The sequence below is a fragment of the Podarcis muralis genome, chromosome 3 (genome assembly GCF_964188315.1).
Source record: "Podarcis muralis chromosome 3, rPodMur119.hap1.1, whole genome shotgun sequence".
Classification (NCBI taxonomy): domain Eukaryota; kingdom Metazoa; phylum Chordata; class Lepidosauria; order Squamata; family Lacertidae; genus Podarcis; species Podarcis muralis.
In genome coordinates this window covers 57,262,554-57,286,890 of record NC_135657.1, presented here as the reverse complement: position 1 = coordinate 57,286,890, position 24,337 = coordinate 57,262,554, and the positions used below count along the sequence as shown (strand labels likewise).

Sequence of the window (24,337 nt, the reverse complement as noted above, 5' to 3'; positions counted from 1 at the left end):
GGCCTCGTCTCTTGTAAGAATCCAGGCCCGGATTTTATGTTTGTCCCAAGAGGACAGCGAGTCAAGATTTGGGAGAGAGTAGCGTGCAGTAATAGTCACCATGGCCTTGGACCATTTATTGCTTTGAGAACACGTTAAAAAGGCTTGCCTGGCTAGTAGGGAACCTGGGGCATTGATTAATTTACAATAAAAGCTAATAATTCTAATGTGGGCTCTCGCAACAATGGAGGGGAGGCCCAGTTCTGTTCTTAACTGTGCTGCAACCGAGCCCTTGGGGAGACCCAGTATCTTCCGTGCAAAAGAGTTTTGTAGAATCTCCAGCCGTTGTAGTGTTTTTAAATTCCACCCCCAGATTTCAACCCCATACAGTAACATCGGGAGGACTTTGCTGATAAATGCTTTTCTGATTGGTGGAACCAGCTGGCCGCCTTTTGCATAGTAGAATTTCTCCAAGGCTTTGATGGTTCTGCGGGCAGCCAGGATGGTTGTATTTAGGTGAGCTGACCAGCTAAGCCCATGCTGAAAAATGATACCCAAGTACTTGAATGCTGAACAATATTCAATAGAATGGCCCTCAAAATTCCAGAGTGACTTCCGAGTTTTCGTGCCAAAAGTAAGAATTTTGGTTTTGGCGAAATTAATTTTAAGGGAGTTGGTATCACAATATGTCATGAGCCCTCTGAGCGTGTTGTTTAGGCCCAGCTTGGTTAATGACAGTATCACCATGTCGTCCGCATAGAGTAATATGGGGATCTTGAGCTGTTGTAAGGAGGGGGCAGATTGATTTAGGGCCTTCATAGTTGTGACGATGTCATTGATATAGAAATTGAATAGAAAAGGGGCCAAGAGGCAACCCTGTTTGACCCCTTTATTCAGAGGGAAAGAATCAGAAAGAGCTCCCAGAGGGCCGAATTTTACTCTGGCCGATATGTCATTATGAATTTCCATAAGAAGGAGGAGGAGTCTCTTATCTATGCTGGTGTAACTAAGCTTCTGCCATAGCCTATCTCTGGGAATGGAGTCAAAGGCGGAGGTCAGGTCCACAAAAGCCGCGTGTAGTTTGCAGTTGAACCTGTTTAGGTATTTATCAATCAGGGTAAGTAGAACAAGACATTGGCCAGATGTGCTGTGACCTTTGCGGAAGCCAGCCTGTTCCGGATGGAATAGCTTTGTTTCTTCTGCCCACTCAATTAATTTCTCTAGCAAGAATCTAGAGTAAACCTTGTATGATATGTCCAACAGGCTGATAGGTCGGTAGTTACGCGGATCTTGTGGGTCCCCCTTTTTATGTATTGGGATAACTATGCTCTGTTTCCAGTTAGGTGGAATCTTAAGAGTAGCATTGATGGTGGTAAAGAGAGATGCTAAGATAGGGGCCCACCACGACTGGTTCGATAAGAATACCTCAGGTGGTATCATATCCTCCCCCGGGGATTTATCCCCTGATAGCATGCTAATTAGTTGAGTACATCTCTCTGGGGAGACTGGCTCCCAGGTGGGCAAGGCAGATGGTGGAAGGGTGGTGACTACATTTACGTCAGAATCTGAGGTGGAATACAGCTGAGCAAAGTGAGAGTGCCAGCTGGCTGCTGTGATGTTATTAACAATGAATGAGGGGGGTCTTAAACCTGCATTAATTAAATTCCAAAATTTCTTGTCGTCACGGGTTTTAATGGCCACTGACAGAGCCGTCCAGCGTTCTTTCGCAAAGAGCAATTTCTTATGTTGGAGCAGCTTCTTATAGTATGAACGAAATTGGGCTAACTCCCTGATTTTGCTCTGAGTGCTGTCTGATTTCATGTCAGACTGAAGAAATCTAAGCCTACTTCTGCACTGTTTGCATTCTTGGTCGAACCAGGTTTGATTCTTCCAGGTTAGAATCGCACGGGAAGGTTTCGTAAGCGAAGGGAGCAAGTAGGCTAGAATTTGCTGGAAAATTGAGAAATGATTCACATTCGTTGTTAACAGCTGAGCTTTCAGGGCTAGGATCTCAGGGGAATTTAGGAGGACTTTTATGTCTTGCTCCAGGAAGATGTCCCACTTCTTGCGTCCGGGGGCCAAGGTCAGTGAATCCTGGGGGTGTGGTGAGCTGGGAGGCCCCAGCTGTGTGTGGTGAAAGGAGATGGCAATTGGAAGGTGGTCACTTTCGGTTCTGTTGAACACATTGAAACAATATGCCTCATCATTAAATGCTGAGGAGGACCAGATGTAATCTATAACACTTGCCCCTCTAGATCCTAGAAAAGTATAGTATCCCCCGGACCAGTCTTTGGGTGTGCCGTGCAAGCTGTGCAGCCCGCAGTTTATAGTGAACTCCAGCAGTATGATGCCAGCCCTATTAATGGTCTTGTCATGTGAATTCCACGTAGGAAACCACTCCTCTTCTATGAATAATTGCGACTTATCGGTGAATAAGCTTATATCTGCTCCGATTCTGGCATTGAAGTCCCCCATTATAAGGATCTCTGACTTTGGAAATTCAGCCCCAGATTTATCTAGAATAAATCTTAAATCCTCCCAAAGCTGATTTGAATGAGAAGAGGAGTAGGTAGATGGATTGTACAAGTTTACACATATGAATTCCCCAAGCGAGCTGTTAGTGATGTGCAAAGTTTGAATGTAATTACTCTCTAACCAAAAGATAGGAGAGATATTAAGCTGAAGCTCCTGCGAAACAAATGTTACCAGGCCTCCACTAGGGCGCCCATACAAATGTGTTTTGGTCGCAGGAATCACAAAGGCGTCATAGCCCGGTAGGGATGGGGAGGGTGAAGATTCTAAGCACCAGGTCTCTTGTATACCCATAATCTGGAATTTCGCTAAAAACTCTTTCATATCCCCGTCATCCTGTTTGGACGTCCATCCTGCCACATTCCAGGATAGCACATTAAAGCAATTTGAGGAGGGACTATGTGCTAGTCAATTGCTCTGGTTGCTGGTGGGAAGGACATTGCCAGGGGTCTGAGACAGCGCCAGGCGAGGTACTACCGAAGGTATCGAAGGGGTGGTGAGTTGATTGATGTGACCAGCAGGGTCTTCAGTAAAACCTGAGTTGTCTCTTTGCACAGTGGGTTCCTTAACGTTTATATATTGGCTTGAAGAGGTTGCGGATATATGAGGTTCTACCAAAAGAGATTGACTGGCAAAGGACGAGGATATAGAGTCATTTGACTGGACCGCACTGATTGAAGACTCCAGGTCAGGCATAGAAGAATAGGACATTGACAGATTACCAGGATGAGGTGTGTTTGGCGCGTTACTCTTTAAGGCGGAGGACGAGGTAGTTGATTGCAGATCTATTAGTAGAGGTGAAGGGGGTCTGCATTGCGACGGTGTATGAGGAGCTTCCGCCAGGCAGACTGCCAAATCATCCGTTATTGGAGTCCCAGTATTTGGCAGGGGTTTCTGGGGTGTTAGCCCCTTCATAACTGGTTTCCTTTGATTTAATAGGTTGCTATGTCCAGGATTTGAGGAGATTTTCTCTTGAAGTACATGTGTAAGTTGCTGCTTGAGTGTATCAAGCCTGTTTATAACTTCCTGCTGTTCTACTAATGGCAACTCGCCATAGGATGAAATGAGGTCCCTCTCCTCTGAGGCATCCAGATGGCTGGGCCCGCTTTGGTCATGCTTCTTTGTTGCTGGAGTAGATAAACCAGGAAGCTTGGGCTGAGAGGGAGGGTGAGGTTCCCGGGTGGACAACTTGAGTTTCAAGACTGAGTCGCGCCTGTCTGGCGGGCAGCTACCTTTTTGTACGGTGCTGCGGAAGAGAGGTTTAATCCTGGTGTCATTAAAGACTCTTGTTGGGAAGATGACAATATTTTGTTGGGTTTTTTCCTTCTCATTTAAAGTTAAAACTTGCAGGTGCCTTTGAGTTGCTAAAACACAACGCTCCAGCAATCAACACAGCAGAATAACAATGTGCTTTTATACATTTTAACGCTTTGTTGAAAACATAATGTGCTGTTGCACTTCTGAAGTTGATCACAATGTTCATTGGTAGTAAAAACAAAGCAAAACCTTGGTACCTATACATTTCCCTGCCGTATTCATTTTAAATTATGTTAGTACCTTGATTCCAGGATAGAAAACAACATTCATCAGGGAAGTGCCCCCCCATGAAATATATGCACTGAGATCCACGCTTAATTTGAAAATATAAAAGAAACCTTCCATGACTGGTCTTCCATTGAGCAGTTTCTTGGCAGAAGTTATAAAATGCAAGTGCTCTATTTAGATTTTTTACAATATGTTATAGACTATTACATTTTTCTTCAGTAAATGATATCTATGTATCACTTTCTGCGATCATTCGTATGTTAGATTTTGTTGACCATTTATTATCCTAGACATCTGTTAGGCTGCACTCATCTTTTTTGTTTTATTGTACACAAAGAAAATCATTGGCATGGATGAAGACATATGATTTGAGGGATGTGGCAATGTGGTCTAAACCACGGAGCCTCTTGGGCTTGCCAATCATAAGGTCAGCAGTTCAAATCCATGAGATGGGGTGAGCTCCTGTTGCTTTGTCCCAGTTCCTGCCAACCTAGCAGTTCGAAAGAAACCCAGCATGCGTAGATAAATAGATACTGCCACGGCAGGAAGATAAGCAGCATTTCCGTGCACTCTGGCAGTTTAGTCCTGCAAGCCACATGACCCAGAAAAGCTGTCTGTGGATAAATGCTGGCTCCCTTGGCCTCAAAGTGGAGATGAGCACTGCACCCCACAGTTCAACTGGAGTTAACCATCCAGGGGTCCTATACCTTTACCCTTTTTTAGACATATGATTACCTTAAGTCACATTTAATTCAATGGGTCTCCTGCTCAAAGTATGACAGCCCAACAGAAATGAATAGGTGAGCATCAGTTATATCCATTTAAAATAAGTGAGATGGTTTTAAGATGCCTAAAAAGATGTGAGCTGGCATTCCATAACCCTAGCTAGAGCACTTGGAATTGACATAGGCACATCATCACATGAACACACTTAACTAGCAACAATCTGTAGTGGCTGACATAAACTGGAAATGGATCTTGCAATACAGTGGTACCTCGGGTTACATACGCTTCAGGTTACATACACTTCAGGTTACAGACTCCACTAACCCAGAAATAGTACCTCAGGTTAAGAACTTTGCTTCAGGATGAGAACAGAAGCCGTGTGGCGGTGGTAGCAGGAGGCCTCATAAGCTAAAGTGGTACTTCAGGTTAAGAACAGTTTCAGTCTTAAACATAAAGTATACCTATTGGAAAGTACAAAGGAATGCATGAAACAAGGTAATAATTTGCTGATATCTTTATTGTAAAGAATGCAGGGCGAGGGAGATGTGGGGAAGTCCAGTTGGTTATGAGAAAAATATTTTGGAAAGATGGTTTCTTTTTTTCTTCTGTTATCTTCTTTTTCCTTTTTTCTTTTTCTATAACTTGTATCTGGAAAAACCAATAAAAATACTGTTAAAAAAAAAAAAGAACAGTTTCAGGTTAAGAATGGACCTCCGGAACGAATTAAGTACTTAACCCGAGGTACCACTGTATCGTCTTTTACTCTCACTTTCATCCCTTTTACTCTTACTTCCACAATTTCCCATCTCCAGCTAAGTCAAAATTTTGCCCAATATAATGTGCAATTTTGAATTTATAACCTTGTTTAATACCCATGTTTCCCCTAAACTTTTCATTGCTTAAGACTGTTCATTTTGGCAGCCAGAGCACCAGTATCATGGTGGTATAATACTGCAAAAGAGGGCAAATGATGAAAGAATTTGTAAGTTTTATTTCTAATAATTGCTCACTCTTCTTATATTGTTCACACTGTCCTATTTTTATATTTGCAGCATAATCAAGTGATTATTATTATTATTTTTTAAATTCTACTTCAGCACTTCAGTCTGCCAGGAAAACAAACTCCCTGGAGAAAGATACCATGCTAGGCTGAAACTGTTGCCCCAATACAAAAAGTTTCTATATTAAAGGGAGTTCTTTGAGGGAGGATGGCCTGCAATGTGAAGTCTAAGAGCAGCTTTATTAGCGTACTAAATGTACAATATAAACTGTATGTATAAATAGGGCCTTAGTTGGCTGGATCCCAACATGCTGGGATGGATTCAACTAATGAGTTAGTCCCACTAGCAATGAGTTCCACAAGTACAATGATATCCCCCCCCTTACACCTCCTCAAATCCTATCTAGAGGACTGAGAGAAACCCTAAAACAGTGCACATGGGGGAGAAGAGGGAAGATCATTCCATCTGGCAAGGATAAACAATTGTACTAAACAGAAAAATCTCCTTACCCTGATGTTGAATCATTCCACCTACTATTTTTTTTTCCTTTTGGAGACATGAAGTGCTATAACCATTAACCTTTCTAAAACAGTTTTAACACACCATGAGTCTAGATGCCCTGTCTTTTCTTTTGCCATTAACTTTACTAAATGGGACAGTGAACTGCATTGTGCTTACCTCAGTCTAATAAACATTGCAATATTGTACCAGTTTATAACCCAGTTAGGTGTAGCCCCATAGTTTAAGATAAAAAGCCCCACAAGTGTTTATCATTGGAATGATTCACTTGCCAGTCTTTGACTATATTACTGGAAAGCACCAATATGACCCCAATGGTAGACTTTAATTATTGGCTATAATAAGGCATTCTAACTGCAGCTTTCAAAACAAAAGCTATTCATCTGACATCAGAATCAGTGAAAGGTTCAGTTATTCTTGCTTTACTGAGCATGAAATGGAATTGAAAGGCAATATTAAATGGGTTATTAAACTTAAGACATGGTATTTTGTGATCCTTCTGTACATTTTCCTACCTGCATGCATAATGTGGATTGCATATTCTCTGCGGAATCAGTCATTTTCAGTGGCCTTTAGGTTCCAATGCATGTTTGCGTTTCCGTTATTTACAAGTCTTTATGTGATAAACTAAAAGTATGGTTCCTCAAGGATTCAGACTTCTATTATCTCTATTGCATATGCATGCCTACAAATATCACATTACACAAATCATTCTTGGAAAATGAATATTCATGTGTAGTAATAAAAACATCAAAGCTTTAAAGCAAGGTTTTCAGTTTTGCTAAGTAGGCTTTTTTTAATCAAACACAATTTCTATTCTGTTTAATTCCTGTGTTTTTCTGGCCCATTTCACAAAATGTAGCTTTGCACTTTGCTGCTCTCTTAGTAAGGCTGCTTTTGTATGATACATGCAGATTTCTAGCTGTTTGTTTGTATTTTTAAAGAAAAGATTATGGGAAAATAGGATAGTTACCCTTTCTATTAAAGTCAAAGGGTGAGTTTCTGTGGAATTGAGTTACCGTAAGTGTTGCAGTAAACCCAAAGTGGGTTGAAGGAATGTGTGTTAATACTGCCAGAATCACTTTGCTGCTTTCATTCAGTAAGAACTACAGCCAGTTTGAAAGCCTAAGCACAAGTTACTGTTCTAAACAGCCTGCAGCCAAAAATGTGACAGATGGACAAATGGATTAGAGTGTAGATGCTTGAGGAATTCAGTATTTGCAAATTCTAGAACTAGTTCATGGTTTGAACTAATTGGTACCCTGCAGGTGAAGGTGCAGAGCAGAGCTCAGTAAATTGCCAGCTTTTGCACCAAATATTCCAATGCAATGTTTGGGCCTGCCAAAAATTACAAGAGTGCATTTAAAATCATTTGTTTTGAGAGGACATGTGTTTAGAATCACATGTTTGGAGATAAAATGCATTTTAAAAATATATAAAATGTGCATTGTCATGGAGGTTTCACAGAGAGCCAGCATTGTTAGATAGTCAGACTAGGACAGGGGTCAGCAAACATTTTCAGCAGGGGGCTGGTCCACTGTCCCTCAGACCTTGTGGGGGACCAGACTAAATTTTTGGGGGGGAATGAACGAATTCCTATGCCCCATAAATAACCCAGAGATGCATTTTAAATAAAAGGACACATTCTACTCATGTAAAAACACGCTGATTCCCAGACCGGCTGCAGGCTGGATTTAGAAGGCAATTGGACCGGCTCCGGCTCCCGGGCCTTAGTTTGCCTACCCATGGACTAGGACTTGGGAGACCTGGGTTCAGCTCTGCACTCAGCCATGAAGTTCAGTGGGTGACATTGAGCCAGTCTCTGCCACTCAGTTCACCTACCTCACAGGGTTGTTGTGTGGATTAAATGAGCAAGGGGAGAACCATGTACACCACCTTGAAGTCTTTGAAGAAAAATGTGGGATATAAATGCAACCAATCAATCAATCAGTATGAATTCATAGATTAATGGGGAAACAGGGTAGAATGGACTTATGGGCAAACACATGCAAAATGGCAGGGATTGGAAACAGACAGATTAATCCATTCCTATATTGAAGTAAATCTATGTGCTGTAAGAAAGATTTATTGGGTATCTTAGAACCACTGCTCCTTTAGTAAAATTAGTAGAAATCTAGGTATACATTTTTGAACTCAACAATCAGGCTGGCCATATTATGGCCATATTATTAGGCAGAGTGAGATGACTGTCTCAGGATGGCTGTGGCAGGACAGAGATGTATATGCTGCATGGTCTGTATCAGGCTCCTTAAGCTATCATACTGCCTTGGGGCACCACCCCACTGTCAGTGTTGAAGTAAAATTCAGCTGCCAGTCCCATCAGCTTCTGTACACTGAATACTGTTGAGGGAGCTGCTATCTAGTCATAGAATAATAGAACTGTAGACTTGGAAGCAACCTCAAGGGTCATCTAGTCCAACCCCAAATGGAATTTAATTCCCCAAAATAATCTGAATCAAGTGACCTAAAAATGGGCTCTGAAGGCAGTAAACATCTGCATCCTTCTAACATTTTCCCCAGATTTGCTTGATATTGTCATCTTTATTCAATGGATATAGAAACTTTTCCAATATAGAAAGTGTAAGGTTTACCTGTACCCTGCTTTCAAACTCCCACTGCCCATTTTAATATACATGACTTTCAGCTTGTTCCTTCCTTTGCCTAGACATATTACTTCCTCGCTCACCTATCCTATTTCCATTCCAAATTCCAAAAATTTAATCATTTGCTTCTTTCAGATTCTTAACATGCCTTGCCAAGCACTCCTGGTTCCCATAGATATGAGCATTCATGAATGTGTGGCTATATAATCATGTAATTCTCTATAGGAATTTTGTAACATGAACCATTCCTTAGAGCTCTATGAAAGATATCACATTTCTCACTAGGATTAGGGAAGTGACTAATTTACATTGCTTGACTGGACCACCCGTTATGTGACAACATTTAAAATTCCTCAGCAGAAGAACTTGCTTACTGCTGATTAGCATGAGTGAATTTAGGAAACTTTTTAGTCAGTACCACATTTCCCCCCTCTTTTTTTCTGGTAGGGGGTTGCATTTTTAATAATGTTTTCATCAAACTGCAAGCCTAACACGATTATATTTGTAATTATGCTTTTCAATTTCTTTCCTTTGCATTTTCTATATATTTTCATCATTGTCTCACACAGAAATGGCTTTTGTAAATAGAATAGGTTGTATGCAACACCACACTAGCAGAAAAATAAGTGATGGCACTGTTTTCCAGCAATTAAGAAGATAAGAGGAGTCCTCCTGGACCAGGATTATCTACCCCAGCATTCTGTTTTCACAGATGCCTATGGGAAGCCTACAAGCAGGGCAGGAACACAATACAGTGGTACCTCGGGTTACATACGCTTCAGGTTACAGACTCTACTAATGCAGAAATAGTACCTCAGGTTAAGAACTTTGCTTCAGGATGAAAACAGAAATTGTGCTCTGGCGGCGCGGGTTAAGAAGAGTTTCAGGTTAAGAACAGACCTCCAGAATGAATTAAGTACTTAACCCGAGGTACCACTGTAGCACTCTCCCACCCACTCATAGTCCCCAGCAGCTGGTATTCAGAAGCACGCTGCCTCTGATTCTGGTGGTAATATATAGCCAACATAACTATCCGGCGGTTAGTTGCTCAAGCACTGGTAAAACAATTGGTGAAAGGGCCCCAATCTTGACTCAGGCTTCAGCACTCTGTTAAGCAAGTGAGAAAACACACTGTGGTGTATATTTTGTGTGTTTGTTTGTTTGTTCATTCTACAACGTTCTAACCCATTCTTCATCCAATCAGATATCAGACCAGTGTACAACAACAATAAAATGCAATGAAAGCCATCATGTAGCAATTAAAAATACAACAGCTAAATAAATAAATAAAGCCCCTTTAAAATGCCTGGCAAGCAGTAATCTAGACAGCACTTTCCCCTCCTTTTCCTTCCATTTCTTGTTTGCTTATTAAACATTGCTCACTATTGGCACCTAAAACTAACTGGAATAGGGCCTTCTTGGTGGCTGCTCCCAGACTTTGAAGCACCCTTCCTAGAGAGCCTAGACTGGCTCCCTCCCTGTTGTCCTTCTAGCAGGCTTTGGGGAAGTGACTCTTCTTAAGGAAAAGCCTTTGAATAGTGCTGTTGCTGTTTTTTTACTATATTTGGGTACTAGGTTTTATAGATACATTTTTATATTATTTTAATTCTATTATAGTTTACTTTTTAACTATTATTTTTATTTGTTTTAATCTTTCTATGTTTTATCCATGTTTGCTTTAATTTTTATGAGCTGCCTTGAGTCCTGGTTCGTGGGGGAGCATAATAATAATAATAATAGCATCATCACTGGCTCTCCAGTGCTGACAAGAATTTGCACATCTTGCACATACAGAAATATAACATTAAGTTTGACTCTGCTAGGGACAAATACAGGATCCCCCCCCCCCCCAATGATCAAGACTTTTCACAAGGGGCAATGGTACCGTTGAATACAATCCAGGGATGTGTACCAGCCCTGATAAGTGCCTTGCATCTGTGCATTTAAATAATAATAATTCTGATCTGTACCTGAGTTCTGACGAGTTCTAGACAGTTGTTTGTTGAACCAGAGCAATGTAAGATTTGGTTTGGGGCGGGAATCTATGAAAATTTTCATTAAATATATATATATTCCATGGGCAACATTTGGACAGCGTCCTTTGCTCAAAGCTCATAGACCCAGTGGCGTAGCGTGGGTTGTCAGCACCCGGGGCAAGGCAAGTAATCTGCGCCCCCTAACCCGTGGATTTTAGCAGGGGGCAGAGAGCTGTGAGTGCGAGAGCGCCCCCCCCGCAGATGTTGCGCCCGGTGCGGCCAGCCCCCCCTGCACCCCCCACGCTACGCCACTGCATAGACCTAAGGAAAAATTGAGATACAGAAAAAGCAGAAGTGTACCAAGGCTCCCATGTGCCCTTGGCAAGGAGCTGTATTGGTGCTCCCACCCCTTCCCTTGCACCCTTGGCAAAGTGTCCCAGAAGAGTTTGTGTGCCTTGCCTGCCACCTAGAGCAGCAGAGGAGCATCCCAGGGAGCTTGCAGGTGGGTGGGTAGGTAGGCTCCTAGCCACTCTGAACCAGAGTGCAGAGGTGTGTTTTTTGTGTGCGCCCCCCCCCCCCTTGATAGGGGCCAACCTGGTCCAACCCTAGGTATGCCACTGGGAAAACGTAGACCTGTGAGAATAAGAAAAGGTCAGAAACAGCAGAAGCGTTTTTAGGCTTTGTGGGCAACTTGGGATCCAACTTGGGGCACTTGCATTGTGCTTCAACTCTGAGAAGTGGGAAGGCACGCCAAGACACCCTGCTTTGCTTCTTTATTGGGTCTCTACAAAACCACCACACATCCTTAACAAGAGGTGTGTCAAGCTTTGCTACTTTCCATGCTAATTATAGATCTCATATAAACTTTTGTGAATAAAAATCTGGGGAAATCTGGAAGACTGCAACATAAAAAACAACTGGTGGAGATGGAATGTTCTGTTATAAATAGGCTTAAAGCATGAAAACATTTGAATGAAAGCCTTCCATCAAGAGCATATTTGAATGATCTCAGCTGTGTGGATTTCAGCACCATATCATCACATCATGGGACTAGCTGGACATGGAGAGAGCTATCAAGCTCCTCAGCTTAATTCATAGACTCTCAAAATTCAGAGGTAAAACCCTGAATCACTATAGTTACCATTAAATTTTACCTCTACTTAAAATACTAAAATGTCAGCAGAAATAGACAGCTCAAAAGAAAGGAATGGAAACTGATACTATGATGTTGCCTGAAAGATGGATGCATGAACCAGGATCCAAAGCTCTAGCTAACTTGTTGTTGGTCAAAGAAGAGTCCTTTAGGCTTGGGGTTCTTGGATGTAGCACTCCCCATTCAGCACAAGCAGTTCATGATGGGACATGGAAGCTCACTGTTCATATAAATAAGCTTTTTATAATAATAAAAAATCCGCTGAGTAATTTTAGACCTTTAGGATAGTACTCTTTGGATTTCAGCCAGATTCTGTAGTTCTGTAATCATATGTAGAGATTAGGGTTTTCTCATTTATTTATTTATATTCTTTATTTCAAATGGTGCAGCTTGTGTTCCTTGTGGCTTGTGTATCTCACAACTAAGATGCAGTTTAAAATAATAAAGACACGAAAACAGCATGAAACAAATATTGCAATATATCAAATGCTAGAAGACAGAATATTATTTACATGTGAAATCCTTTTCACTGCAGGAACATTTTTACCCCTGCTGTGGATTATTAACAAGATATTAACACACGGAGCTGGATGCCAAATCATCCAGAGATAGCTTTAAGCCTTTTTAGTAGGATTGTGGGTGACTAGAAGTCATTTTGGTAGAGTTTAGAGAGTCTAAAAGGACACTGGTAGAGGCAGTTCCACAGGTATGCAGGGCTCAAGCCATTAAAGGCTGGCTTACACAACTGGTGACCACGAAAGCTAAATGCAGCCATATATTGCAGATCACTAGTGGGTCAGTAAGCATACAGGAGGCCTGTGGCTTCAAAAGAAGGAAGGATTCTTGAGCATCTGGCAAGTCATAACACATGGTTAGTGGTCTGTCTTTGGTTTGGTGTGCCTGCAAAAGTTTGTGGGATTTATGGGATTCTTAAAAAGAAACAAACCTTTACCCTGAATCTGGATACTTAATCTGGTGTTTACAAGTTTGGTGCTATATCCCAAAGGGATAAACTGTTGGCATCACTCTCCACAATGGCCAGTGTTGCACAGCTGCTGCACTTATCTCTTCAAAGATTGAACCTCTAAAGTGAGCAGACTGGCTGGCACAATGGGATGGAGGGAATGTAGCTCAACATTAGTTATGCATAGTTTGTTGTCAGAGAAAGTTCAGCCTCAGCAGTGCTGGCCTTGCTGCTAGGGGGAAAAAGCTGTCTATTCATTTGGTGCTTTCTTTTGTAGGCCTACTTATGCAAAAAGGGGACTGGGGAAGAAATGTCATTGTTTCATTACATCAAAGTGCTTAGCTACATGCCCACAAAGATGTATGTCTCTGTCTGTTGCTGTTGCTGTGACACAGCGTGTTGCCTTGAACTACGAAGAAAGACAAGGAATGATGAAGTGGGTTCTGCATGTGTGTGTGTGCGTGTGCTCGTGTTGTACCTGAGTTTAGTCTGGCTGGCTCCTAAATAGAATAATCAATGCTATTATCTCTTCCTCTCTTATCTAAATCACATCAGGATTCTACAGTAGATCAATAGGTACAACAAAGAAGGCTGGTGCTTTCATTCCCCTGGGACTCATTACTTTGCTGCCTAAGATCTAGATATAGATTCTCAGTAAGGTTATCTAGTGTTCCATAGTAGTTAACAACAACTGGCAGTTATTAATACTGCACTGCGACCCCAACTTTACAGTACTGGAGCCGATAGCAGGGCATGTCTAACAAAATGAAAAAGTCTTTGCTTTTTCCATCAGCCTTCTTTCTTTCTTTTTCTTTATTCGCACCCCACCTCCAATTCTAATATATCTTCCTTCTATTCTCTAGTTCTATTCTAATATGGTTTCTAAAACAGAGGCTTCATTGAGATTCTTAGCAAGTGCACGTTTGTCTTTAAACAGACTAACATCTGCTCCAACATTATAAAGCCTAATTAAAATAAATTTAGATCTTAAATTAGCCTTTTCAGTAACAGTTATTACACTGGGTGATAAAGTATATAGTATTGGTAGCATGGAAGAGAAAACATTATTTGTATTTTTTCCCCCTGAGCTTCTCCTCCTACGAAGCAAGGAAGAGAAAAGCTGACACTTGCAATTGCACAACTTTCATCTAAACTAGCCATAAATCACTTAGCTGTTTTCTCCATGTTAACTTCTTCCTTTTAAAAAGAAACTGTTTGCTGGGGGGTGGGGGGAGAGGAGAGAAGGGACGTGTTTTTCTCATCATTGTGGACAGCCCTAATCTTTCTCATCAAAAGCAGACAGCCAATTTGCATGGGCTAGGTAAACACTGTGGCAGGCGATTTACATGTCATGTCATAAAATCTTCAATTCATTTCACCTTCCATCAAGCTAAATTTTCGGTAGAAATGTGTGCTCCTATTTCTTTATGAATTTCTTTTAAAACAATGAAAAAACTATGACAGAATAGTTCACTAAAGTTTTAAAGAGGTAAAAGAAATAAGAGAGAAACATAAGATGTAACAACATCACACAAAAAAACAAAAGTATACTGCAGGTCACAATGATATATAGAAGGGAAAGGTATGTCTGAGTTTCTGGATGTACCGGTACCTGTCAAATTCTGGCACAGATAGTCACAATGAGCACTTTCGTTGTCTCTTAGGGCTCATCCATACTTCTTCTGCTTGTCCCATGCCTAGAAAGCACAGGTCTGAGCAGTTTTCTGCTTGCCCCATGCTTTTTCTCAGCCTGGGTCCAAGTGGTTTTGCCTTTGCCCCTCTGCTTTCCCCTGGAAAACCCACTCTTTAGAGCTAAGTTGGAACAAATGGCAAATCCACAGAAAACCCAATTGCCGCTTGTTCCCATTCAGCACTAAGCTGTGGGTTTTCCTAGGAAGAAGTGGTGGGGCAAACGGAAATGTGGATGAGCACTTAGATTTTCACACTACGCAAATCTCGTATTTTGCCAACCCTAACTCCCACTTCCCACATGAGGCCCCCATGTCACATGGCAGGAAGCTTCCTTTTGGGGCGGGGGAGAACAGTTCCAAGAATGATTCACAATGTAGTGCAGAGTTGCTGTTTGGAGATAAATAAGGCAAAAGACTCAGGATCGAGAACTGGGGCCCTATACATAAAACACCACTTTGGGCCATTGTACCTGTTACAGAAAGGAACAGTTCCTGCATTTTCAGAGTATGTGTTTTTTGTGTGACATTTGAAATAGAGATACATGCAGTGCTCTGGCCAAGGGCTCCAATAGGTGCTGGCCAAGGGGACCCAAGCCCTGGATCTCCTTCCCCTTTTCTGTTCTTTAACAAGGCAGCTGGGCAGAGTCCTAATGAGACCGCAGCCACCTACCATCTTAATTTTCCCAGAGGCATCTGAACATATAAATTAGCATATGCCAATTGTATGCAAATTTGTTTGATGGGTCTATGCCCTGAGCCACTTTAGTACCAGTAACTTCTCTGGCTCTCACTTCAGGGGCCTCTAGGGACCGCTGTCCGCTGTTCTTTTGTGGCAGCCCAAACCCTGTACTATTGTTTCAGATGGCCACAGGGAGAATGTGATTTGGCTAAAACTGAAGGATGAGACTTGCAGAGTTTATTAAGCATGTCCTTGCCTGTCCCCCTAAATTCAAGCCTGGTGTATATGTGTGCATATGCCCAGAAGCTTCATTCAACTGCCAGTCTAATCGTCCCCAGGGTTTGTGTTTCTGAACATAAAAATAAATAACATTAACCCTAATTGGTGAGTCAGTTCACATGTTGCTTCTGCTCGCTTTTTTCACCTTACTCACACAAGCAGTGGAATGTGGGAGCTAGAAGCGCATATACCTCTGTCAAGTCAATGTTTGTAATCTGAAAGGTATACCTTAGTACTCTGGATATCACAAAACTGCTGCATGAACTCCCAGATTGTATACTGCCCATGTGAGCAGATTATGCCAATGTATGAAGAAAACATCCCAGTTGCATTTGAAGGGACTATACAGAATTAAATCTGCATAGACCAATATTTGAATTCCTGTGGATACTTAAATGATCTCCCCACTTGTGGCATTATGACTCTATAGCTTATTGTACAAAAAGGCTGACAGAATTGGATTCTTTTCTCTCCTTTTTAAAGAAGAGAGTTAAAAAGGGAATCTTGAGAAAGTCCAAAAGCAAAACATCCTTTCAAAATTCTAAATCACAATTTGAATATTGTAGTTTTAATCTGTTGTACTAAATATTTTGATCTTTATGTTTCCTAAATTTTTGCTAAAACAAAATTTAAGTAAGTACTGTATTTGGGTTAGCTAGCGCAGGCTTCATATTAGCTTTCACCAAAATTACAATTTAATGGTACTAGAGTTTGCATATAATTCCTCAATTGTATAATAACGGGAAAGTTAATGACAACTTTAAAAATGCAAGTACGCTGGGGTTACAGTTAGGTGATCAGTATCTGCTTACAAAATTGGACTATTTAAACAATTGACTTCTAGAAAGTCTCCGTTCAAAGATAATGCCATACCTCTTATCCTTTATTACTTTAACTCTGCACTCCATAATTATGGTTGGAAGTTGAGTAGTGGACTGGTATCATGTAGCATTGGTCTGGTTCATACAAGCTACAGATGTTGCCTCCTCTTCCAGATCAATGTATACTACAAATGTTGCAAGGCAAAAGAGGAGTGAAGGAGTAACATTTCCATTAAAGGTTATTTTCTACTCATGCCCCGCAATGAAAGCCATTATAGAGCATGACAAGGAAGGGGGGAAATACCATAATGGGATGAAATTGGGCAAAGGGGAAAAAATAGGCCATTTCCTCATAGTGAGATCTATTAGAGGGTGAAATAGACAAGTCTCCCTGGGGAAGCCATAGATGACATCCAAGCATTTGAGTCATTTGGAAGCTTATACTGACTTAAGTTCTCAGATGTGTGCTGTAAGGAAATATGTAGTATGAACAGTGTGACATAAAATGCACTTCTGGAAATCTAGTAGAATCTAGTGGACGTTTGGTGCTTATTTACATGTTAATTGTTTCCAGAGTCATAGAACTGTAGAGTTGGAAGGGACCACAAGGGTCATCTAGTCCAACCCCCTGCAGTGCAGAAATCTCAGCTAAAGCATGCATGACAGACAGCCATTGAAATTCTGCTTAAAAACTCCCAATAAAGGGGAGCCCACTGTTGAACAGATCTTGCTGTTAGAAAGTTCTTCCTGGTGTTTAATCAGAATCTTCTTTCTGTAAACTGCCTCTTGTCAGAAGCACACTGTTTCTTATAGAAATGAGATCCTCTCTAAGCTTGCAAGACTACTCTATTTGAACAAAGTCTTCCCACCTATTTGACTTATGCACCCATCCTTGTACATTTCACCCCATTGCCTCTTCTGTTTAGTCGTATGTCCAGTAGGTAAAGGTAAAGGTAAAGGTACCCCTGCCCGTACGGGCCAGTCTTGACAAACTCTGGGGTTGTGCACCCATCTCAATCAAGAGGCCGGGGGCCAGCGCTGTCCGGAGACACTTCCGGGTCACATGGCCAGCGTGACAAAGCTGCATCTGGCGAGCCAGAGCCACACACGGAAACACCGTTTACCTTCCCGCCAGTAAGCGGTCCTTATTTATCTAATTGCACCCGGGGGTGCTTTCGAACTGCTAGGTTGGCAGGCGCTGGGACCAAGCAGCAGGAGCGCACCCCGCCGCGGGGATTTGAACCGCCAACCTTTCAATCGGCAAGCCCTAGGCGCTGAGGCTTTTACCCACAGCGCCACCCGCGTCCAGTAGAGACCCCTGTAAATGCTTCTATATGTTAGTGGTATCAGTGTGAAATTTGAAAAATCCTGAGACTTAAATATGTATTTGCTCATAAGACAAAAAAAGGACAGATTCATTTGTATGTACTCCTCCCATTTCCAAATTGAGAAGCAGTGCCATAATTATCTGTTCCAAACATGCAAGTACAATAATTATTACTTAAATGTTAATTGTGACTGGCACTATTAATGCAGTGTGTGCATGTGTGTCTGTGCATGTGTGTACTGGATATCCATACATTGGATGTGTCTATTGGATAGGCCATAACATTTTGTAACATTGTAAATACTGGATATACAATATACATTTTGTATATATTGTATAGGCCATAACATTTTGTAATATGAAAGCTCTTGAAAGTCAATGCCATCTCCTTTAAAATAATGAGCAAAAGTGTCTGATCTATTATCTTGTTATGCATATTAATGGAATCTTAACCCCTGCAAACCAAGGCAGCATACAATTTACATGGCAATTTACATATTTCATCCTAGTTGGATGAGATGATTCTTGAACTTTAGGCTCTCTTTGTATAAATTACTAAGTGCAGATGAAAATAGGACCTTGGCTAAGAGCTCTTGACTTTATAACTAACAGTGCAATTCTATATGCGTTTACTCAGTCAGAAGTAAGTCCCATTGAGCTCAATTGGGTTTACTCTCAAGTAAGTGTGTTTAGAATTGTAGCCTAACTCTTGGTACATGGAAAGGAGATACAAAGTGTGCTGACCATGAACTGCACTGCTTAAGGTTTCAGGGTTTTTTAATTCAAATAGTTTTATTCAATGAAAGTTAGATGAGATTATTTTTTAAAACATGAAATTTTATTAATATCTGATTAGATCCTTGGGTAAAACCCTTAACTGAACTGAACTTTCTTTAACGGCAGCATAATGCTTATGTTTCTATGAGTTCCTTGGAATTAATTACAGGCACATTTTACACATTCAAATATGGTAAGAATTAGGAAAATTAAAATTAGAAACTTCAGAACAATTTTTCAAGACTAAAGGAACAGGTGTGATCCAGTGAAATGAAACTCCTGAATTGCTTTGCTGTTTAAATAATATTTTAAAATATTCCTTATCCCTTAATGGCATTTGGAGTAAAATGTCTGGCAACAATCATTCTCCTTCCTGCCTATTATTTTTAATGCAGCAAGATTGCAGTATAATAAATTTTGACATTGTAACCTAAAATAGATAAGATTAGCTTGCTTGTTATGCAAGCAGTGCTGCCCCACAAATTATTGTTAGGAAATGTAATTTTGTCAAATGACAGACAAAATGCATGCCACTTTTGCTCTCAACAGCCTAGTCTAATCTGAAATAGCATCTATGAAGAAACATACGACAGTGAGATACAATACAAGAGGTGAAAGTGGCTGTAATTATATCTATTCCTCAGATTTGACAGGATGTATTCAGAATTTGAGGATCTTGCCTTTCTGCGCAAAATCAGAAGCCAAATAGAGCATCTGTATTCTAAAGATAATGGCCGTTTACCTGAAGTAACTTTCCCCATCTACAATGAATATGGTAACAATTAAGACCTTTGCTTAGTTCCATGCAAATTTAGTGTTAGAGATTTTAGCATTGCACTTACAGAGCATATTCGAAATTTACAATCCGGTAGGAAATATCTTGCACTATGCCAACACACACACACACACACACACACACACACACACACACACTATCATTCCTAGATGACTTCTGTACCAAAAGAAAAAGAAAAAAGACTGCCAGCTCACAAAAAGCATGACTGCATGAGCACAGATGATTGCATTTCAAAGTCTTTCAATTTGAACATTATGCACCATTCCTGTCCATTATGCTCACATAGGGAGGCCTTTCTCCTTGCCTCGCTTGTTTCAAAGGTTAGGGTTCAAATGTAAGAAAACAAACCACATAATTACTGTAATCAAATGTGGACTGTCTTGTGCCAGATGTGCCCAAACTGTTGTGGTTGCTCATTGATAATAGAGCAGAATGTTGTAATAAGGCTATAACCCAGGCATAATAACAACTCCCATGATCCCTAGCTAACAGGATCAGTGGTCAGGGATGATGGGAATTGTAGTCCCAAAACATCTGGAGGGCCTAGTTTGCCTATGCCTGCTATAACCCTATTATTATTATTATTATTATTATTATTATTATTATTTTAAATCCAATTAATCGCATGAGTTTTTGTCAATTGATCAAGGGAGGGCACCATTTCCTTGTTGTTACATGATACATGCATGTATCAAAGCAGGAACCATTTTAGAAGAGGCATTTCATCATGCCTGCTCGAGAAGGATGAATGTTTCTTCTAAGATATTGCCTGTCACTTACCATTTATGAAAGTAAGGAATGAAAACCTGTTGGTCTTTAGATGTTGCTAGACTAGAACTTCAACCATCTCAGACCATAGTCCAGGTGGGGCAGAGCTAGTCCAAGAGCTAGTCCAACAGCATCAGGAAGGCTACAGGAAGCCATCCCTGGGGAGTTATTGTATGAGTAACCACTTGGGGGTAGGTAGGTAGGTAGGCAGGCAGGTAGATAGATAGATAGATGATAGATATCCTAATTAATTGGGAACATATTTGAGATGATTACAATAGTTTTCATAAATTAATCTAATCAATTCATTGTCTAACAGTTCTCATTCATAGCTGATTCAAGGACCACAGCTGAGTCAGGCAAGATATAGCTATTAAATACACTGTAAATCTAGGGACATGGGTGGTGCTGTGGTCTAAACCACAGAGCCCAGGGCTTGCCGATCAGAAGGTCGGCGGTTCGAATCCCCACGATGGGGCGAGCTCCTGTTTGGTCCCAGCTTCTGCCCACCTAGCAGTTCAAAAGCACGTCACGTGCATGTAGATAAATAGGTATCGCTCTGGCGGGAAGGTAAACGGCGTTTCCATGCGCTGCTCTGGTTCACCAGAAGCAGCTTAGTCATGCTGGCCACATGACCCAGAAGCTGTCCGCGGACAAACGCTGGCTCCCTCGGCCTATAGAGCGAGATGAGCACCGCAACCCCAGAGTCGTCCATGACTGTACCTAACGGTCAGGGGTACCTTTACCTTTACCTTTAAATCTAGGGAATGATGAGTTTCTTCAGTTTTAACCATGAAGGGAGGTCTCCCATACCATGAAGCTCTTGTGTAAGTAGAAATTGCCAGCTGATTGCAGCACGTGAATGCTGCAGAAAGGCCACTCAGTGGGGCTTCTTGCTGCACATCTACATGTAACACTAGTGCTAAAGGATCTGCACTGTCTGCCAGTTAGCTGCCATATAGTCTGTCCAGGTCATTGCAAAATATAAGTAGCGCTCTCCTCACTGTAATGCAACCTGCTGAAGTTACATTGCCTGGAGTTTGAAAGAGGGTGTTGTGGCAGCCATTTTAAGGAATGAACTCCATTTGGAGATCAGGTGAACAATGAAGTTTGGGCGCCTTTGCAGAAAACTAAAGACTTTTCTGTTTACCCTGGTATTTACTTACTGTTAATATTGAGTTCTTTTTTTTTGGTTCTGGCTGCTGTAGTTGTAGAAATCATATAACTATTTGGATGTTTTAAGTGTTGCTATTTATTGATTTTATGTATATTGTGAACGACTTTGAGCTTTATAAATTTATAAATGAACAGTTTATATGTGTTTTTAATAATAAATAAAATTAGAAACAATTCTGACTTTGTGTTGCCACTGAATATATGTCCTCAGAACTGAAGTCATTGGAGAAGCTCATTGTGTTAACTGGGGCATATAAAGAGCTTTGGATCAGAGCCACTGTACACATATAGTCTATATCAAATGATAGTGCAATCTAGTAAAAAATAAAATAAGATTTAGAGGTGGGAAAGTATCTTTTTTGTGGGAGAGAATTAGGCTAAAACAGCAAAACTAGGTCAGCAAGAGAGACATATAACCATAATTTAACAGTATACTTCTTTATATTAGTGCTTTAAAGCTGTTTCCCATAAGGAACAGATGAAAGGAAGTGACAGTTCTCATTATGGTAGTGATAATGGCATCCTATCTACAGAAAAACTCCTGCCTCCTAGTAACAATCTTTCAATGTAGGATTTGCTAGACAGCTGGAAACTGGCAACTTGTAACAACATAAAAAGCCTGAGAATATATTTAAGGATTCTAGTAATAATACAGCATGATTCATTTCAGTATATTCTGTGCCTAGCAAACTGTTACCATTAAGCATCATCTACTAAAATTAATTGGCTATGCAGAGGTGTTGAGTGCCTCAGAAATGCTAGTTAAGTGACAAATTGAAATATTATTGTTAATCATTTGTACAATTATCTTTGTGAAAATATGGGTATATACAGTATTGTGAACTTTCTTATCAGCTTTTGGTTGGGAGTAATTTCATGCCTTTCAGTGATACGTATGGACTTTAAGTAAGACTTCATCCCCCAAACTTAAAAAGCTCTTGCTGTTCTGCTAGAGGCCCTCCTGCTGCAGTAGTGGGAAGTTCCACCATCACCAGTGGGGACAAAATGGAGCATGTTGTGGAAGGCAGTAGGTACACAGGTTCATAAGTCTTCTCATTCTCCTGACCACCACCAAGAGGGCCTGAAACTACATCAGCCCTGGAGCTGACATAGTTAATTCCCTCCCACTTTAGTCAAGAGGGATTATGAAGAATAATAAAAAGCTGCCCTCCCACCTCCCACCCCTGGCCCATAGCTGTCAACTTTTCCCTTTTCTTTACTTACTGAGGAATCCTTTTCGGAATAAGGGAATTTTCCTTTAAAAAAGGGAAACGTTGACAGCTATGCCCTGGCCATATCATCTCTGCAGGAAATAGAAAGTGGTGGTGGTTCCACCATCAGTTCTCTCCATCATCACTAGCACTTCCATAGGATTGCTCTGTATGTATATTAACCTATTACTATAATACAGTACAGTACTGATTAATTTGGAAGGGTGGTGTGCAACACTAATAGATACACACACAATAATTTTGTACTGACCTTCTCTTAAATCAGAAAATGCAAAGATGTCTCCAGGAAATTGTGCAGTGCTCCTGCAGATAAATGGATCAGGATTTAGAAACAAATTTATTACACCATTTTCTGTCAAATAAAAAGAAAGAAATATTGTTGTCTGAAGAAATTTATTTTATTCTTTTTGCTGACTGCTTCCTTGTCACCACTCATCCAGTGGCCTTTGCCTAGTCTTCCTTTTTGCTCCTTGATCTCTAAAAGCTGACATGTTACATAGATAAAAAAGATAAATCAGATAGATGGATTGATACCTAAGAGAGCCACCTGGAGCTAGGTACTTATGTAGCAGAGTTCTAAACACCTGTCTTAACTAGATTCTTACACTGTGCTTGGTACAGATACATGGATTTAGTATTGTTGTGTCTATTCAAGATAAATATGTGGAGTGGGCTAGATGTTATATGTAAGACAGATGTAAGAGCATGTTTAGGCCATGTTTGTTAAGGGTTGATGGGAATTGTAGCTCTTTGAGGGATAAACTACAGTGTTCAGAATTTTGTGTGGGAGATAACGTGTTTCAAATGTGCTTTAAAGGTATAATGCGTACACAGAGAAAGCGTCAAATCTTTTTAAAAAACCAAAAACCTCTCCTAGTCCTCAGCACTTCACACTTTGTCCAGCCAGTAAACACATTTTGCTATAGTCACCTTAATGCCAGAAATTACATATCCTAGGGAAATGAAATGTTCAGTGGAGTAGCTGAGGAAAAAGAAACATGTCGTAGGGATTAAGTACAGCTTTGACATCTCAGTAACACTGGACAGTGGTTACCTCGGGTTACAAACGCTTCCGGTTACAAACTCCGCTAACCTGGAAGTAGTACCTCACGTTGCGAACTTTGCCCCAGGATGAGAATGGAAATCACACAGTGGCAGCAGGAGACCCCAATAGCAAAAGCGCACCTCAGGTTAAGAACGGTTTTGGGTTAAGAATGGACCTGCAGAATGAATTAAGTTCATAACCCGAGATACCACTGTATTAGGGAACAGATATCTTGAAATTAAGGGAAATGTACACATCTGCTTGAAATTCTTGAATATAAACAGTTATTTTGTCCCAACTCACTTTCAATTAATTAGAAGCCAGAACTGAAAATATTTATTTTAATTCATATTTTTTCACACCTTTGAGTCTCAGAAAAATGGTACTGCATATACAAAAAGTAAACACTTCCATATTTTAAAAATAACCTTTTTTATATTACATAAATAGAATTGTTTTATTTTCTTCTCTCTAGCTTTGTTAGTCAACACTTCTGCTTATTGAGTTATCCAGTTAACAAGGATGTTATGGAAACACATTAAGCAATTTTTAAAATGAATGCAACTGAGAACATTATTCGTAACATTTTGAGTTACGCTTCCCATCCTGTGATCCACGATTCCTTGTCAATTTTCAGAAACAGCATGAGAAAATCCTCACTACCAAGATCTTTTGTATTATTTTCCATCATTGCTACTTTAGGAAATTAAAGGCTCGGAACTTTAGG

The 24,337-nt window shown here is 40.7% G+C and overlaps 1 protein-coding gene across 3 annotated transcripts in view; it reads left to right on the top strand.

Moving 5' to 3' along the window:
- Positions 1 to 24,337, top strand: part of SASH1 (SAM and SH3 domain containing 1) — a 548,281-nt gene that overhangs the window by 273,158 nt on the left and 250,786 nt on the right. The window lies entirely within an intron of this gene.